The sequence below is a fragment of the Balaenoptera borealis genome, assembly GCF_965194805.1.
Source record: "Balaenoptera borealis genome assembly, chromosome: 3".
NCBI lineage: Eukaryota > Metazoa > Chordata > Mammalia > Artiodactyla > Balaenopteridae > Balaenoptera > Balaenoptera borealis.
This window is the reverse complement of record NC_138866.1, coordinates 14352399-14367263: the sequence shown is the minus strand read 5'-3', so window position 1 is coordinate 14367263 and position 14865 is coordinate 14352399. Positions and strand designations below refer to the sequence as shown.

The 14865-nt window shown below is 46.8% G+C and overlaps 2 protein-coding genes and 1 long non-coding RNA gene across 3 annotated transcripts in view; 2 read left to right on the top strand and 1 right to left on the bottom strand.

Annotated features, from left to right (window-relative positions):
* Window positions 1-14865, top strand: part of LOC309624946 — a 436224-nt gene that overhangs the window by 86033 nt on the left and 335326 nt on the right. The gene's annotated exons all lie outside the window — the stretch shown is intronic.
* Window positions 1-14865, bottom strand: part of FOXN3 (forkhead box N3) — a 407081-nt gene that overhangs the window by 263382 nt on the left and 128834 nt on the right. The window lies entirely within an intron of this gene.
* LOC309624938 (uncharacterized protein) overlaps window positions 1-14865 on the top strand; it is a 53703-nt gene that overhangs the window by 21484 nt on the left and 17354 nt on the right. The window lies entirely within an intron of this gene.

The window sequence follows — 14865 nt, the reverse complement described above, 5'->3', positions numbered from 1 at the left end:
GCCTGCTCAGTGTTCGAACTGAACATTTCTCATGGCTAACTTGACTTTCCCAACCAACATCAGGAATGAAGAAGAAGGAACCTTCTATAGCAAACTACAACCTGCCAGCCAATCAAGTCCACTACCTGTTTCGTAAATAAAATTTTATTGGAACAAAGCCCCAGCCATTCGTTTGTGTATCACCGATGGCTGCTTTCCCAAGACAGAGGCAGGGTGGAGCAGTCCCAGCAGAAACCGTATAGCCTGCAAAGCCCAAAATATTTACTATCTGGCCCTTTAGAGAAAAGAAGAGAGGATGACAAAAGCCACCAGAGTATTTATACCAGTTCCTGATGGCTTATGACTCATGGTTTAAATGGAACAGTAGCCTAGTGAGTTAGCAGAAGGGAACTTGGGTTCAAGTGCTGTTTCTACCAATGGCTCAGCTTTGAGAGGTCATGCAAGTATTTTCACCTCCCTGCTTTCATTTCATTCATAAAATAGGATTAGTCATGGGTGGCAAATGCATGACAAATAATTAGCTAATACCCCAACGTGTGCATTTTGAATGCACAACAGGAAGAATTGGCTATTTGTTTTCTGTGTATAAGTTAGAGTTATACACGATCCCTCCCTATTTGCTGTTCCTCCACATTTGTGGCATCAACCAACCATGGAACATGCAGCACTACAGTATTCACTATTGAAAAAAGTCCACGTATAAGTGGACCCACGTAGTTCAAACTCATGCTGTCCAAAGGTCAACTGTAGTACCTATCATATTAGAACATTCTTTTGATGCAGAAAATAAACAATTCCTTATCCTCATTTTAACTTTAATTGTCCTATCTGTGTGTCCCTGGTTTCTCCTATTTGTCTTATCTTTTTTTTTATAAAGTTCTTTTTTTTTTTTGATGTGGACCATCTTTAAAGTCTTTATTGAATTTGTTACAATATTGCCTCTGTTTCATGGCCGTGAGGCATGTAGGATCTCAGTTCCTTGAACAGGGATTGAACCCACACCCCCTGCATTGGAAGGCGAAGTCTTAACCACTGGACCGCCAGGGAAGTCTCTGTCTTATCATCTTTTAATACCTACTAAATAAGCAAAGCTAGAACCCAGCAAGGAAAGAATTTCAAGAAAAAAAGTCAACAACAAAGGTCAGGTCTTGGTATAAGTTATCACTCTTTGGGGAGGTATAGGTATGTAAGGTATAATAGCTGGCCTTTGATTTCAAATCACAAGCAGGAGGAAAGGTTATTATAGTGAGTATAAGGGAGGGTGGTTATTTCTCTCTCTCTCTCTCTCTCTCTCTCTCACTCAGACCCCAATTTCCTCATTTATAACCCTCCAGAAAAGGCAGCTAAGAGTAACTTTCTCTGCATCAACTTTCAACAGAAATGGGAATTCCCTGGCGGTCAGTCCAGGGGTTAGGATCACTTTCACTGCCGTGGGCCCTGGGTTCGATCCCTCGTCGGAGAACTAAGATCCCGCAAGACAAAAAAAAAAACACTTTTATCAGAAATAACCTTCTGCCCATTCTAAGCCTCTGCATTCCTCAGCCTCCCAGAGTCCTGCCACTTGATGGATTACCTCATCCCTCACACACTCCCCTGGCTTTAGACATCTGTTTCTATGGTTATGGTAGAGCTTGCCTCTTGGAGTGGAAGGCAGTACAGAGCAGACGTTAAAGGTGTTGCTTCGAAGCAGATGGACTGGGGTTTGAATCCCAGCCTCTTCTACTCCAATGACCTGCTCCGGTTACCTGTCTTCGGAGCTCAAGGTCCCCACCTGTAAAATGGGGGTGATGAGTACCTACACTTGAGGGTGTATCATGAGCCTCAACGAGGAAAATGTCTGTGAAATGCTTTTTTGCAATGTAACTGGCACCAGGCAAGGCTCAATCCAGGGAGCTGCCATCCTTATTTGCTCGGGGTGCGGGGACATTAGGCTGAGTTAGTGTGAGTCAACCGCAGCTTATTTTTTTTCACCAGGTGAGAGGCACTTCCTTAATTTAATTATATGACTAATACAGAAACTCTTTTCCCGGTTTGAGCACAGCCCCAGGTTCCTAGAGGACCAGAGCCCTGGAGACCAATAGTGCCCAGGGATCAGGGCTTCAGCCGCCCATCTGCTGCCTGGCTCTCCGGGAGAGCTCCGGCCCTGCCAGCCCTGCAGCAAAACCCACAGTGTCCTCAGAAGAGACAGAGCTGAGATCTCTGCGTCCTGAGCTGCAGCCCTAGGAGGCCTCTCCTCAAGCCGTTCAGAGGACATTCAGGACAGTTCTCGGACTCACTCAAGGGCTCAGCACAAGTTTTTAAAAAAAGAGTTGGGTCTAGAACCCAGTTCTGCTCACTTCTCTTTCTTTCCTCAAAGCCACGTTTAAAATATATATATATATATACTATATATGCATATATTATATACAGTATATATAATAAGTTGTCACTGCGAAAAACTTGGGAACTAGAGAAAAATAAAAAGGGAGGAAAAGCTCATCTATAACTTCATTGCCCAAAGCTTCTACACCTTTGTTAATTCAGACGGTCTTCCAGGGTGTTTCTATTCATATAATGAAAATGAGATCCTGTAAATATACTTTGTACCCTGCTTTCTTCCACTTCACAGCGTATGAAGTCTGTTTCTGCTACAAAAGTCTGAGCTTCGGGTGGGCTTGAGACCGCATCATGGCACCTTCTGTGTGCCTGGCACACAGAAGTAGTAGGCACTCAGTAAATGGTCGTGGAGTGCCCGTGTGACACTGTGATGACCAGTGGCTTAGCCGCCCTCATTCTATTGGACACTTAGCTTATCTGCTCCTGTGAACAATGTCAGATGAACAGCCTTATTCAGGCATCGTGTACAAAGCTCTATGTCCTTGGAATGAATTCCTAAAAGTGGAATCACTGGGTCAGAGTATTCACATTATAAGGCCTTGGATCCCTGTTGCCAAATTGCTCTCCAGAAAGTCAATCCTAATTTATATCCTCCACTGGTGATACAGAAGAGTGAAAAGCACAGTATTCTCCATAGAGTAAGTATGTGAGTTAAGAGGAAACTGTAGAATCCCTCAGTAGGTATTTTAATAAGGAACTGAGGGCTGGAATTGAAGTGCATTCGATATCTAGCAGCCCCACACAGTATACAGTATCCTTCTGAACTTTCACCAGCTTCCCCCTCCAACATCCTCTACCATGTGGCACCTAATATTGCCACAAGGGAAATTATCAACTCCCTACCATCCAAACAGATAACTCTACTAGGAAACGTTCCCCACGCCCCCAGGAACACAGGAGGTTTCCTAGAACGCAGCACAAAAAAATCCAATCTTTCCATATAAACAGTGACCCACACCCAATCTGTGTCTCTGGCACCAAGTGTGTTTTGCTTGAGCTTGTCTATAAATATCTGCAGTTTAAAGTAAATGTCCACAGTGGTTTCCAAATGTCTTTTTGATTACACGCATGCGTTAAAGATACACAGCTAATCTCAAAAACACACTTTTAATACCTGTTTCTGAGAAAAAGTTCTGTTCTTCCTAATCTAAAATCACCAAAATAAATTCCAAATGAATATATCTATCCATGTTTTAACTGATCCCCCCCGCCCCCCCGTAGGTCAAGGAGGTCATTTGTGGACATGAAAACGGAGGTGTGTAGATCCTGATCCAGAAAGCCCCAAGCCCACTCTCTCCACAGAGCCAGTGTTCATTTGGAAACTAGCAGGGGTACCTTGGCAATGAAGAGGGTCCAGTGTCTATAGGCGCTCTCTCCCCTTGTCCCCACCACGCTGGACACCAAGACCCTCCTGATACGATGTGATGATGAACTTGATTCGCTGGCCCCTCCTCTCTCTCCCAGTCCTCTCCCTTCTCTCTTCCCACAATGCCAAGAGTTGACTGTACGGGGAAATCACTAGCTTCTCTCCAAGGCCTTTTCAGACAGAGCAAAATAAGAAAAAATATTTATATTCTTTTTTTTTTTTTTTTCTTTTTGGCTGTGTTGGGTCTTCATTGCTGCACGCGGGCTTTCTCTAGTTGTGGCGAGCAGGGGCTACTCTTCATTGCAGTGTGTGAGCTTCTCATTGCGGTGGCTTCTCTTGTTGTGGCACATGGGCTCTAGGGCGCGAGGGCTTCAGTAGTTGTGGCTCTTGGGCTCAGTAGTTGCGGCTTGCGGGCTCTAGAGCACAGGCTCAGTAGTTGTGGCACAGGGGCTTAGTGGCTCCGCGGCATGTGGGGTCCTCCCAGACCAGGGATCGAACCTGTGTCCCCGCATTGGCAGGCGGATTCTTAACCACCAAGCCACCAGGGAAGTCCCAATATTTATATTCTTAACAAAAGAAACTCTAGATTCAAATCCCACCTTTGTCCCAGAATTACTGTGTCAGGTACCTTCTGTGTCTTCATTTCTCCATCTTCAAAATGGGTGGGGTTTTTTTCCTGCATCTCCCTTGTGTCTTTCACGAGAACTTTGCAGAGAACTGAAGCATAAACATTTTTCACGTGTTCCCGAGAGGCAAAGCACCTATTCAAATTCAAGGTGTTCCTTTGTTAATTACTTCTGCTTTCTTGACTTAACAATCAAGCACAACTCTTCTACCCAAATCACCCCCATTCCTTAGTTTCTGATGGCAATGTTATCAAGATATCTCCTAACCTTTGAACCATCTGTGATTTTTTTTAAAATATCCATGTGGCTCTTCACAATGAATTAATATTAGCTACTCTTTACCTTATATCCTTTTCCTATAAACACACACACACACACTCACACAATATGGAGGTCCAAATTCTTTTCTTTGACTCAACATAAACCACAGGCCTCCAGTACCGAACAGCTAAAAATCACAAAGTCCGTGTCCACATTTATCCATGAAAGAAAATTTAATAGTTCAGCATGTCACACAGCAAGTCAATCAGAGGACTGAGAAATCAACACAGAAGTTCCGCAGTTCGTGTTTCCAGTTTTCTTATGATAGGAACAAGACAGAGTTTATTTGAGAAGGAAATGCCAAGGTGACCTTTGGAATTACGACGTTTGTGGAGGCAGGAGGCCAAGTTCTAGGGCATTTTGCGTTCTCTTTTGGAGCCGTGGCTTTGCCAGATCCACATCCCCATATGCACACAATTCAGCCAACTCACCATGGGAGTCCGATAGCCTTGCCCAAAGACTTCTCCTCCGGCCGCCAAAAGGGACTTTGCCATCAGGAGGCCTCTTGGGGAGGTGGGCTCATGGGGAGAGCCAGAAAGCTGGCCCTCTCAAGAAATCCAGTTGGCCTAAAAGTCAGATTTCTTGAGTGAAGGGGAACAGACCAGGGGGGCCAGAGGGGGAACTGAGTGGTCCAGCGAGGGGACGTAGCAGAAGACCAAGATGAGGGCACGCCTGTCACTAGAGGCATACTCGCCACGTCCCCTTGTTCTGAAGCCCCTGACGGTGCTACCTTGATAGCATGATCTGCTTGTTGCATGGGGGCAGAGCCAATGGCCCCCATCCACTGGATCCCCTACCCTGTGTGGGCAAGTGCTCTGCACCCACGCCGGGCAGGGGAGTCACCGGGCAGCTCCTGACACTCCCCGCTCTTGCATTACGGAGCCAGGGGATGGCAGGAAAGGAACTGCTCTAAGACAGCTGCCTGTGCCTGTGCCCACCTACGGGAGCCCCCGACGGACCCAGCTCTAGCCCATTTCATGGGGCCTTCGCATTCTCCCAACCTTCCCAGAAATGTTTCTAGACCAGGAGTCAATGAAATGTGTCCTGCAGGATGCATTATTTTACTAAGTCCTAACAAACATCCTGCTTCATGGAGGGCCATGTCAGCCAAGAACATTGTAAGTAATTATCCCTTTCAGTATCTGCCCACCGAGGTGCCGATCTGTAAAGGTCCCTGGTGGCCCACAGCTACCATCTGCACCTTCCCCCAGGTGCCTCGAAGCCCACGGCCCTCACTGGCAGGATGCCCTTCCCTCCTCCTCTTTCCTCACATCTTGGTTAACACGCTTTGCTGAAATTTCAACAATTCCCTGGATCCCAACCCAATCCACCATAAGTCTGCCTTAGAGCCTGGTCCTTTTGGATGAGCCTGGGAACCACTCTGGACCTCAGTGTCTTTTTCTGACAATGGGGGGCAGGAACAGCTCTACTCCAAAGATCTTTCTAGCTGAGAAAATGAACATTCTCTATTTTTCTTCTTAAAACTTTGCTCCCTCTGCCTTTGACAGAAATAACTTTCCAGTCTCGCCTGTTAAATGAATCTGGAACGCTGAGCCTGCCAGAGAAGTCCCCCAGGGCTAGCCTTTCCTTCCTTGGTATCTGTGGGACATTGCATGGCCTGGAGGCAACATCCTCCCACCATAGGTTTAAAGAAGGATGTCTCAGTTTTGCAATTTGCCATCGGTGGGGCAGACTGGACCAATTCTAAGGTCTCTTTCAGAGTCAAGGGCCCAGGATTTTGCACATGGAAAGCTCAAGCTAAGCTCCAAAGGTCAAGACAGAAAGAGAGGAAAGCCAGTGTTGACTGAACACCTCGAAGCAGACCCAAACTTCAGCTGACTCTCATTTTGCTCCTGATGCCAGGATGCTGATGAAATCCAGACAGGTATAGGGTGAGTCAGCCAGAGCTCCACCATCAGCCCAGCCCTGGGTTGCGGGGGGCGGGGGGGGGGGCAATCCATGGCAACCAGCTGCTCTCAGGTAAGGCAAAGACCATCTGGCAACATTGTGCTCCAAACAATCTGCATGGTTGTCAGGAAATGTAATTCCTCAAACCAGGACCCTAACCCTAAAAATGACCACCGGCCACCACATACTGCCCCTGGGCCGACAGTTCTGGAAATGGAACTTCTGGAGCATGTTATAACTTAACAAGGCTTTCCTTGGGCTGGCTTTTGGATTGATATGTTTTCAGTTCATCGTGTTACCTGTCAGTCATGTGTCCCCATGCAGGTGTCAGCCTGAGCACAGGCCAGGAGGTATGGGTTGCTGCCACATCTCTGTGTTCATTCCGGAGAATTACTGTAGCTTGAGGGTGACAGTCCCACAAGTTAAATCTTCATCATCCCTGCCTGCCTGTCTTAACAATGCAGATTCACTTTTTTTATTTTTGAGTGTATTCACTCACTACCCATGTGAAAAAATTTGAAGGCTTGTGTGGGTATATTACACGGTTTAAATTAAAAGAGCTTTTAAAAAACACAAAGTATATTTTTGGAAGTCATCACTCAAGCATGGGTGGTTGGGGACCTTAGAGTGGCCAAAATCATTCATTTTTCTTAAGAGGACACTATTTCTTCACCTCCTACCTTGTCTAAATATCTCTGAATTCACTTGACACTCAAAAAAGGATCATTTTCATGGAGTGATTTCAGAGAGTAAGAAGCAGCCACGCCTTAAAGCCCCCCTACCTGAAGCTCTTCCTCCCCCTAGTGCCGTGTCCAAAATCCAGTACCCTAAATTCATACTAGTGTGTAAATGACTGATACCAAGGTCATCCCCTAGGACTGGCTGGAGAGAAAGCAGGGCTCCATGTGCCCCCAAGAGGTATAAAGGTGTGTTTTCAGGGTGTACCCTAAGGGGCAGGGAGGGAGAAAGGCAGAAAAACAGGCTGAGGGCACCCAGAACAAGGAGGCCACTGCACTATTTTCCCTAGAGATGATCTTGCTTCTTCCTAATTTGGCTTTTAAGAGAGGGGCGTCCCGTAGCAGTGACCTTTCAAGGAGGGATAATTTATCCACCTTGGCTTAACTGGTGCCTGAGTGGAGCTGCTATGGAAAGGCGCCCTGGCCAAGCCCATTTCCATCTCCCCAGCACTCCTCGGGGACGGGGGGGACGGAGCGCGGCTGAGACTGTCAGCGCCGTCACAGAAGCATCACTAATGTGGACACAGGAGGTGCCGGCTCCTACTTCCCAGCCAGCTGTCCAGGCTGGCAAGGCCATCTGGGTTAGGAAATGTGTGTTCTAAAGCCTGCTGGGGGAAGCCCGTTTTGATGGGAAGCTTAGCTTAAGAATCAGCCGGCTTCAAGAAGCTTCCTCAGCCTGGCCCCCTGTAAAGATGTGAGGCCTTGGAAATCAGTTATTTCCCCCTTATGGAGCCCTGAGAAGGCCAGTGCATCCACATTCAACAACCTGCAGCCAGGGTCCAGGAAAAGAGTCAGCTCCAACAGGAAACCCTGGGGAAAAAATGTCGGGAAGGGACAAGACTTTAGTTTCAGGTTTCCAAAAGCCTGAAGATATAAACCCAAAATGAAAACCTTTTAAGAAATGCCTATCTAAAATGGAACCACCATACCTTTAAACTCTTTGTACCCTGACGGAAGAGATAACAAACATTAGAAAATGAACTTAAATTGTACCAAATCATAACATTGCCTCTAAAAATCTTTAGCTCCAGGGAATTCCCTGGTGGTCCAGTGGTTACGACTCTGCGCTTTCACTGCCGAGGGCGCAGGTTCAATCCCTGGCCGGGGAACTAAAATCCTGCAAGCTGTGCGGTGCAGCCAAAAATTAAAAATAAAAAAAATAAATAAATAAAGTAAAAATATTTAGCTCCAAGATTTAAAAGACCTGTAAAAACCCAGTGGGTGAAGATGTAAGGACACAGGCAGTCTCATTCAATTGATGGGAATGTTAGTGGGTCCTATCATTTTTGGAGGGATATTTAGCAATATCTATTAAGTTTAAAATGCACATCGGCTTTGACTCAGCAATTCTCCTTGTCGGAATCCATTGCCCAGAAATACACAGTTGTGCAAAAATATGCGTGTACAAGGATTATTTCAGCATTATTTATAATAGAGGAAAACTGTTTTAGAGGAAAAGAATTCCATGTCCATCAAAAAGGGATCAGTTAGCTAAATCCTGGTTCATTCATATAATGAAAACCCATGGCTTTTAAAAGAAAAAAGGCAGACCATGGTGCTTATGGGAAAAGATGTTCAGAGAGAAAAGCACATTGCAAACCACATATCAAGTCTGTTTTTTGTAAAATAGCATTAGATATATTAATATATGCATGAAAAAATCTTCCATGGGTGGATCATTAGGGACGTTAAACTTTCCTTGATAAGTACTTCTAAATTGTTAGGATTTTAACATTTATCTTTAACCTTAAACAATAACTTGTAATCAGAAGGGGAAAAAATGAATGCCTCCATCTTCACGTTAATTATCTACAACCCCTTATCTTATCCTGGAGGGGGAGTGAGGACTGTGGTTGTTCTCGTATGTTCTAGAGAATGGTGGCTACGGGTTCTGTATTTTATCCCAGCAATTCCATTTGATAAATGGCTCAAAATCCCAACGCTTCAAATACTCTCACACTTAAGATATTTTGTGCTTGAGAAGTGGCCGTTGTGATGAACAGAATGCAGGATATTGGGAATATCATCTTGGGCCAGTTTTCTTCCTGTGTCCCAGCTTTTTCATCATAAGATAAAGGGTTTGAAGGGACCCTGACCCCACCCTGACCAGACGCTCCATGGATGAAGTACTCAATCGGCATTTGTTGAAATACTGGAGGACAGAGACGGGACCTGATATGGGGAAACGATGGGAAAAGGAACAGCTGAGAAAAGTCTTACCAGCATCATTGGGAGTTGGTGTAGAGTCAGCCAAGGGGGAAAGAGCAAAAGGGTTTTGACGCAGGGGAAAAACAAGCACGTTTTTGAGGTTCTCAGCTGGAGAACTGAATGTCTGGAAATATGTAGGTATGGTTTGAGTTGTCACACTAATGGGAGAAGGCAGGTGCTAGCAGCATATAATGGGTGGGGGCAGAGATGCTAAACTCGCCACAAGGAAAGGGACAGTTGCACCCCAGTTCCATCCATGCGGCCCACGGAGTAACACTGAGGGGTGCCAGCCAGCCTGGTAGCCATCAGCTTCCTTCCCTGACACATGGCCCGGGACTGGGGCTGGGTACTGGATGGGTGGGTGGGTCTCGAAAGAAAGCCAGGAGGCAAGACCACTAGCATATCCACCAGACGGCCCACCTTCTGCAGCCTGTTCCCAAGTCAGCCTGAGTCATAAAACTGCAAACTGCCTAACTCCAAAATGGCCCATTCTGGATCTTTTATGATAATCGTACTTTCCCTTTAATAAACACTAATGAAGAATTAAACCTCCTTGAAGGAGGCACATCTCTAGAGTCACGTGCCTGAATAAATCCTAACCACAAGAGACTTTGGGCTCTGCAGTTCAAGGCCTTCCTATTACATTTTGGACCCTGGTCTCCCCCTTGCCTACTTTAAGTGGGGTCCCAGGTTCCTCAGGGCACCGTTGTCTGATGTAAACTCCAAAAAACAGAGACCTGTCTACCTTATTCCTCACAACATCCCCAGCACAGAGAACAATGGCTGGCACATAGTAGGTGCTCACTAAATATTTTAACAAATGAATGAAAGTGGAAACGGCATCATCTAAGGAGCGGGGTTAACTATTTATAAGCTGTGTGGCCCTGGGCAAGTCACTTAACCTTTCTGAGCCTTTGGTTCTTCATCTGTGAAGCAGAATAACAATAACCACCTTCTAGGGCTTCGGGGGAGACTGAAATGAGGTATGGGAGACATCCAGCATGGGCTTCTTAGTTCTCAGTAGGTTCTTGGAAAATGGGAACTAACACTGTGTCATTATTATTAATAACTCCAACTCACACCCTAGCCCACGCATCTCCTGCGATCACAAGCATCACATAAAAGATACGCAATTTGGTTCAGCTTGCCCTTTGTGAGCTACTAGTTAATAACCAGCACAGTGATAGCCTCTTTAAACATGATGTTCCTCCAGTCTCCTTCAAAGAGCTGTACTCAGAGCATTATCAGTTGATCCATTGTTTCCAAAGACCTTCACGAAGCACCTGTAAAGGTGTATGTGCCAGAAGGACATGAAGACCAGTCAAGGAGAACCAGCAGGTTTGTGGGTACTTCTGGTTCAGCCCTGGCCCAAACTGTTGAGGTTTGACTCTGATTTGGCCTCCTGATACCTGAGCCTGTTCCACTAAGGAAAATCCAACATGCCATAGTGGTTACAAGCATGGAGTTGGGAGCCAGAAGCTAAGGTTCAGAGCCTGGGTCCACCACTCTTAACCGTATGACCTTGGGCAAGTTACTTAACTACTTGAAACCTCAGTGCTCTCATCTGGAAAATGGGGGACAACAATAGTATCTACCTGGGGAAAGAGGGGAAGAAAGGAATAGACTGTGTTTCTCTTGGTTTTGTAAGAAATCATGAAACTCAATGAACCCATTGGCAAAAACCCCATGGAGACTATCTTTCCTATGTTTTCCATTTTTATTAATCAATCATCTTGAATCCTCTCTGAAGGGTGGAGGAAAGAGCTTGCTGGTGATACACTGGCTGTCTCTACAGGAACATGAGCAGAACGCTTGACACACAGTAGGTCTTCAATAAATATCTGTTGAATGACTAAATAAGTGATTCAGAAGTTGAAAAAGTCTGACAGTCCATCATACCTGTTTGACCTAAGAAACTAGGTGCAAACTAAGGTGAGGGAAAATCTTGTATTTTTGAAACCAAGGTCTAGAATCTGTATTAACAGAAATCTCTTTGACCCAAGCCCTCCAAGGCTTCTCCCCTCTAAGAAATATCGATCATTTTCTGTGTCTCTTGCCATCTGCATCTCTTCCCTTTGCATTGACCCAAGCCCACTCTCTGGGCCTTGCAGGATCAGCTCTAACTTGTCTCGTTCCTATATTAGAAATACACAAGGTACTTTTTTTTTTTTTTTGGCCGCGTTGGGTCTTCATTGCTGCGCGCGGGCTTTCTCTAGTTGCGGCAGGTGGGGGCTACTCTTTGTTGCGGTGCACGGGCGCCTCATTGCGGTGGCTTCTCTTGTTGCGGAGCACAGGCTCTAGGTGCACAGGCTTCAGTAGTTGTGGCTTGCGGGCTCAGCAGTTGCGGCACACGGGCCCTAGAGCATGCGGGCTTCAGTAGTTGTGGCACATGGGCTCAGTAGTTGTGGCACACGGGCTTAGTTGCGCCACAGCATGTGGGATCTTCCCAGACCAGGGATCAAACCCGTGTCCCCTGCATTGGCAGGATTCTTAACCACTGCACCACCAGGGAAGCCCCAAGGTACCTTTTTAGAGACAGCCACTTGGGCGGCCCCTCCTAGTGAGTCATGGGCTCTCCATTGAAGAACTTCCTTTCCTCCTGGGATAAGCACATTGTTCTCCCCAAAACTCAGCATGTGGGTCAACTGTGGACACTAACTGCCTCTTGGGCACCCTTTTACCAAGTGTCTTGCAGCGCACTTCTCAGAAAATGACCCTATTCCTTCTGTACTCCCCAGAGACATACAATGTGAACTGAGAGCTTGGCTATTATGCTTGTGAATAATCTGAGTTTCAAGTGCGGCCTTGGCACGCCTGAGAACAAATAATTACCAAAAAGTTATCCAGCTGCCCTCACAACGTGCCGCTACTTTGTCTTGGGTGTGGAGCCCTGTTGGCTGGCCCCGTGGGAGCCTCAGTGAACAGAGCCATCAAGACCCCCTCCAGGTCCCAGTCAATGACTGCAGCAGAAAGTTTTGGCCAATCTGGCCCTGGAGAAGATAAAGCCCTTAAACTAAGATTAGCCACGCTCATTCCAGCCCCACTCACAGCCAAGAGTCAAAGTCGATATTTGCTGAGTGGAAAAGGACAAAAGGAAACAAATTTCGTTTGCAAGCTCTCCAAACAGACCAGAAAAAGTAATTATCTGTTGCTTACCCCGTGTGTCTCCTCTCGTAAAAAGACTAAGCTAATACGTCCCTGCTTTGAGGGAATATCAACATTTTGGTCTCTGGATCACAGACGATCAACCGGCTCTCCGAATAGGGTGTTCAGCAAAGAGTTGTGTGCAGGATGGATTCTTTAAAAAAAGCAACAGGGCCAAAAAAAAATTTTTTTAAGTTGGGGGAGGGGGACTTCCCTGGTGGTCCAGGGGTTAAGACTCCGCGCTTCCACTGCAGGGGGCTCGGGTTCGATCCCTGATCAGGGACCTAAGATCCCGCATGCCACGTGGTGAGGCAAAATTATTTAAAAAAAAAAAAAAAGCAACAGGGCCGTTTTAACCTCATGATGACTTAAAATGACAATGACACTGTTGCTACTTTAGACCAGTAAAAGCTTGAGAAAGCTTAGAAAGAAAACTCCTCAACTATTGCTTGACGATCACTGAGGAGCTGGGTCATAAAAAGCACCCTCTTAATCAGAGTGAATTTAAATCTGCATCCAAACCACTAGCCTTTGGTGTACAACGACGGCATATTTGATCTGGAAGAGACTTTAGGATTATCTAGGCCACTGCCCAATCCAGGCCCACCTCCCACCTGGGGCATCTGCCCCACACACTCTGTACGCCACACAGCCAAAAGCACACCCCTCCTCACTCCCGTCAGCCACAGCTTTCCTGGGCTCTCCCGTCTGTGCAAGTGCCGACTGGATTGAGAAGGCAGGCCCATCACAAGCATCATGAAACCCAGAAGCCTTCGCCAGGAAGGGAATTGCCTGTATGGTATCAGAGTCCCCAATGAGGGCTGCATTCAGCAACCCGTGCCCAAGACCAAACAAACAGCTCCATGGGGACCGTGGGATGAGCGAGTGGGGTGCACATCTGCACGGGGTGACATCTGGTTCAGAACTGTCAGCCCCACAGCAGGAGGGGAAGACTGTAAACTCTGCCGGACAGGGGCTAAGGGATGCTGAGAGGACCCTGGCAGCCCAGCCCGGGCTGGAATTCCCGGGGGAGCCCACTGCACACTTATCTGGGGTCTACTGTTCACTTTCCTTTCTCTAGAAAGCCAGGCTACTTCTTGATGGGGAGACGGGGGGAGCAGGGTGATGGACTTCTTTTTCTTACATTTTGTTCTAAAAGACAGGGACATCCTAGTTAGATCTTCTTCCCTGAGTGTTCCAGAGGAGCAGTGCAAGCTGTGTCTAACAGGGTTGCCGCTCCAAAAGGACAAGCTCAAAAGGTCAGAGCCAAGTACTAGACCTTTTTTTAAAAATAAATTTATTTTATTTATTTATTTTGGCTGCGTTGCATCTTCGTTGCTGCGCACGGGCTTTCTCTAGTTGTGGCGAGCAGGAGCTACTCTTCGCTGTGGTGCACGGGCTTCTCATTGCAGTGGCTTCTCTTGTTGTGAAGCATGGGCTCAAGGCGCGCGGGCTTCAGTAGTTGTGGCACACAGGCTCAGGAGTTGTGGCTCGCGGGCTCTAGAGCGCAGGCTCAGTAGTTGTGGCGCACAGGCTTAGTTGCTCCGCAGCATGTGGGATCCTCCAGGACCAGGGCTTGAACCCGTGTCCCCTGCATTGGCAGGCGGATTCTTAACCACTGCGCCACCAGGGAAGCCCTAGACGTTTTGATTAAATGTGCATATTCCTTTTTTGGTGGGTGGGTGCTGTTTAATCTGTGTGGATCCAGTAATCAACAGGCATCTCTCTCCCTGTTCAAATTGAAGGAAACATCTAAATAGCATCCAACACCTCTTTTCTTCGTGTACAACAAATGTCAATGATATGCAAACACAGGCACTTCACGGTGAAAGAGTGGTTTGTCAGAGTGGATAGTGAATGAGCTTCTCTTCTTGCTTCTGGTTACTCTGAGCTCTGCCTGGGAGCGGGGATCTTGCTGGGCGGCATCCAGGAGGCTCTCCCAGGTCAGATCTGCACATTGTACACATTGCCTTTGTTGCTCAAAAGGATGGATCAGACAGAAAATAAATTAAGTAGAGTTATCAACCGATTACAATCATTCTCTGAGTTCTCACCTCGGCTACACTGTGGGTAATCTGCAAAGAGGCATCGAGCCCCAGACCCCTAGCCTGGCACTCAGGGCCCCTCGTACTCTAAACCTGCTAACCTATCCTCGCTGACTTCACTCCCTTCTGGCCTC